Source organism: Uranotaenia lowii, chromosome 1, assembly GCF_029784155.1.
Source record: "Uranotaenia lowii strain MFRU-FL chromosome 1, ASM2978415v1, whole genome shotgun sequence".
NCBI lineage: Eukaryota > Metazoa > Arthropoda > Insecta > Diptera > Culicidae > Uranotaenia > Uranotaenia lowii.
In genome coordinates, this window is record NC_073691.1 from 68,657,968 (window position 1) to 68,662,586 (window position 4,619).

Below are 4,619 nucleotides of genomic sequence, written 5' to 3' on the forward strand. Positions count from 1 at the left end.
TTGTGCAATCCCTTATATATTGCTTTTAAAAAGTTTGTCCTCATTTACCGTACTAATGACTAACAACACTTGATTGAGGAACTCATCCTACGCGTATAATTGGTGGGCTTGCGAGAGAAACGTCAAATTTTAGCTACTTAAAGGGTGATACGGTCAAAATGCCAAATCCGGCCAAAACAGTACGGAACAATCGTGTTTCTTCAGGAAAGGCAGCAGACGTTAATTCAAACACTCTTTCACGTAAATTTCTTGGTTGACAGTCCCGGAAGCTATGAACATGCTACTTTTCAAGCCACAGGTACAGATGGCTTACCAAACCAGATATTTCTTCGCGAACTTTGACAGTTTCGCGTGCTTGAAAATATTTGCTACCTTTCACCTTCCTTCTGCCGTATAAAACTCCTGTCCCGGAAGCTGCTTGTAGTGCTTGTTTTGACGTAGGTTTCGTCGTCCATTACCACAAACTTCATCAGCATCGTCGTGTACAGCCTCCGGGATCACGCTTTGGCCGTCGTATTTTGTTTATCATCGCGATTTGGAGTCACTTCCTTCTTGTTAGTCGATAGTCTGGCTCGTTTTTTGGCTCGATGCACGGTTGTAGACGATACACCCAGCTTATTTGCGGCATCTCGGAGAGAGAGGTTAGGGTTTCGCTTGAAACTACCGGCAACTCTCTTTGTCGTCTCAGCGGCTTCCGGTTTTCGACTTTCCCCCGATCCAGACTTCCTGGCGGTCGACAAACGTTCCCCAAACACTTTAATTACATTTGTAACGGTTGATTTGGCAATTTTAAGCGATTTTGCCAGCTTTGCGTGCGAGTAGCTCGGATTTTCGTGATGCGCAAGCAAAATTTTGATACGCTGTTCTTCTTCCTTGGACGGCATTTTGACAACTGAAGAGTGAATTCCAAAATCAAAATAGGAGCAACATTCTACACACACACACCTTCAAAATGAGGGGTGTTCAGGTTATTTAAATGCAAAATTGCAAGAAATACGTCAAATTGATATTGACCAAATTTTGACCGTATCACCCTTCATAAAACCATTATAAAACTCATTAGCCATATAAGTGACCATAATAAAGCTATAAAGCATTAAATTTACCAACGTCGTGCTGGTTGCTTAATTCAAAGGTACAAAATGACGCCATGTTGATGGATTCACATGGTCAAGTATATGAAAATATTTTCTCAGGCCTATTTTCAATCAATTCTATCGTGTTTGCGATGTCATATTGTCATGTTATACAATTATATTTGTATAAAACTTTTTGAAAGCTTTAGTGGACGAAATTTTAAAGCAAAATGATTTTATCGAAGTTTAAAAAAAATGTCCTGATGACGATTCACGCCAAAATAGCCAGATTTTAGCTACATTAGTGTCCCAACGAAGTTTTGGTGACCATAATAAAGCTAAAATTTATCCATAATCCGCAAGCACCCACAACATTTTCATTTTGTCTTTCTCTATCCATTTATGATTATTCAAATCTTGAAATTTTCTCGATTACGAATAGAAAACAATATTCTCCGAAGATTCAATCAGAAATAGGTGTGTTTAAATGTGAATTTTTAAATGTATGCACCTTAATAAAAAAATTGTAAGGAAAATGCTAGATGAAAAAATACAGATAACACCTCAACGATACCGCCCGGGGTCAAAACTTTCGCCAAAGTTTTATGCAAGGCGAGGGAAGGTGAGGGAAAATGCACCTACACAGCCATGGAAAAAGGCAAACCCCTGAAAACCCAAACCAACCTCTCAGTGGGTATAAAAAAGTTTAGGTTGGAGAAAATTGTGCAGATGGAAATATTACATTACAATGTGTTTTCAAAGATATTTAAATTCGGTTGATTAATTCAATTCCTGAAAACAAATCGCAGTAGTTGAAAGCATCTTTACCCTGCTTACTCGAGCTCTCGTTCAACACTTTTCGGTGTTCAATTTCTTAATGCTGCCAAAAGCATTCCACGGCGTATTTGCAAAACCGGACACTCCGAAACATCCGGCACGTTGCTGTTGACTGAGAGAAACTCTTCAATCCTCCAAAGAATTTGGCTTGGCACAAAGAAAACTGATACGAACAAGGCCACAAAAAAGCAGCAGCAGCATCCGCTTCCAAGTTTCACTTCCAAACGCCGTTGATCCTTGCTCTGCTGAGGAAGGGAAAACTGCTTTAGAGCTCTTTGAGCTTCTGATGCAAAACCTCGGCCAAAGAAAACACCATCGCCGGGAATCTTATGAGGCACACTCTGGCTGCTGGCTGGATGGATTTGATTCATGATGGCGAATGACGAGCCGGCAGATTAGGATCCTCGCCATATCCTTCCGCGTTATGTTTTTGAACTTGCTCGCTCTGATATTTGAGGATGTTGAGGAATGTGGCAACGGGAATGTCTGGGACTGAGGGCGGGCATTCTTTTCCGCTACTTGAGCGCAGACCGCCGGCAGCCATCGGAGGTCATCAGATGCCTTGGCCGTCATTCATGCAGTCCTCCGGATGTGGTCTCGAGCATAACCATCAGAATGAGTACGTACGGTTTGGTGAGGAGAGATGCAGACAGATTTGAATTGAAAAATTAAATCCATCAACATAAAACTCGAAAGAGTCAGTCTTTCAACGTTCTATTTGCCCAAAGATAAACTGGAATAACATAAGTGGACTTTTCTTTGTGAAGTCTATTGCGTTTATTCTGCTCAAAAAAATTCTAAAATTAAATTTCTTCTCGTCATATTTTAATATGTTCCAGATAAGCAACTAACATACTGACTTATCCTTTAGGCTGTAGTACTGCTACCTTAGCACTGATTCTTTTTACGATCAGAGTCATCAGTTCTAGTGACGAAAGCAACAAAATCAGCAGTATCATCATCGCCGTTGATGTTATCACTACTCGCTAAGAACACGACGATTCAGGCGCTTAGCTCTGATTCTCTCTGTTGCTATCTCCTTCCGTTGTCGGTATCTCTGTTATGGAAGATTCGTGCCTGCAGATAAAACGAAGTTTTTTTTCCCGGATCTTGTTCCAAGCACTTGCAGCTCATACCGAATATTCGGACGGACTAAGCATAGACCCAGTACCTGTACCTACTCTTGTGTTGGATGCGAACTTTGCTTTGATCATGGCACGTCTTCCGGCTCTCAGCAAGGCAACGGGCTTTATTAATTAACCTCGGCATTCTGTTGATTAGACTTCCGGGCGGAATAATGGCAGCAGCATTATTGATGCCTACTTACTCCGAGGCAGACACTTGAGAGAGAACGTCTCCTTACGATTAAAGTTGAGAGCTAGAATTTACATTTCTAGACTAATTTCGTGGATTTATTTTACAGTTTTTGGGGTATAAGTAATGTTACAACAAATAAATATAGAAATACACATGGGAGAATCCATATTGATTGGTCAGTAGAATCAGTAGAATGATTTTCTGTAGTGGGATACAGAAAAATTCAAAGGTTGAGGTGATAACAAAAATTGAAAGCAGAAAAAGCAAAAAAATAAACTCTAAAAGACACGATTGTGCCTTTAAAAGAAAAAAAAAGTCGAATTAACTTCAGTTTTTACTTGGAATAACTTACTAATAAAAAAATGGATATACCTAAAGGGGTAAAATGAGTATTTGCCGTTAGTTTTAGGGTGTCTCATTACGTCTTTGCACGATTTTGATACAACCCTGCTCATCCGCATGATGTTCAAACAGCTGTTTTTTTTTCTGGGTCTTGTTTTTCACAGTTTAACTCAAAACTCTCTGTATCGTGAATGAAGTTTAGAAAAGAAAGCAGCTTCGTGGATAATAAAAAATCTGTGCTGAGACCGGGTCGGTGGACAAAACTTTGGACCGGAAAGTTATGAACGCTTGCGCCTGTAGGAAGACTGCCTCCGTCCGGGATATGACCAAAAATTGGAATCCCCTCTTAAAGGGTGTCCACGATTAAATTGGCACACATAAAATTAAAACGCAAAATTTGAGTTTTCATCCGATTGCCATCAAATTTTCAGGGGTTGAAAAATAACTATTAAACTTCATTTTACTATTTTACTCGTATTTTTTTTACAGTCTATACGTAAAATCCCACACCTTGGCACTCCGACCATAAGATTCTGCACAACCTGTGAATCAACCATTTTTTTTTGCATGTAAACCCATACTTTCTTCAGTTCCTCGAATGTCTTCACTACCTTAGGTCGTTTAAGAAGGTGCTGCTTAATAATCGCCCAGTTCCAGAATGTCAAAACTACGGCTGGGCTTCGAACGTTCAAGGTACAAAACGTCCCTAATTGCGACGAGAAGCAGAACAAGTCCACCAAAACCCATGCCAGGAAGTTGTAGCTCAACATGCTGACAAAAGTTGAATGTTGTTTTATGGACGACGAAACATATGCGAAGGCCGACTTCAAACAGATCCCCGGCACATGTTTTTCACGGCCAAAGATAAGTTCAGCGTTCCGGAACATATCCGCACTCAGAAGATGTCCAAATTTGCGAAGAAATTCCTGGTTTGCCGGACTTGTTCTGATTCTCGTCGCGTTTAGGGGCCTTTTGTACCTTGAACGTTCAAAGTCCAGCCTTAGTGTTGGCCTTCTGGAAATGGGCGATTAAGGAGCAGCACCTTCT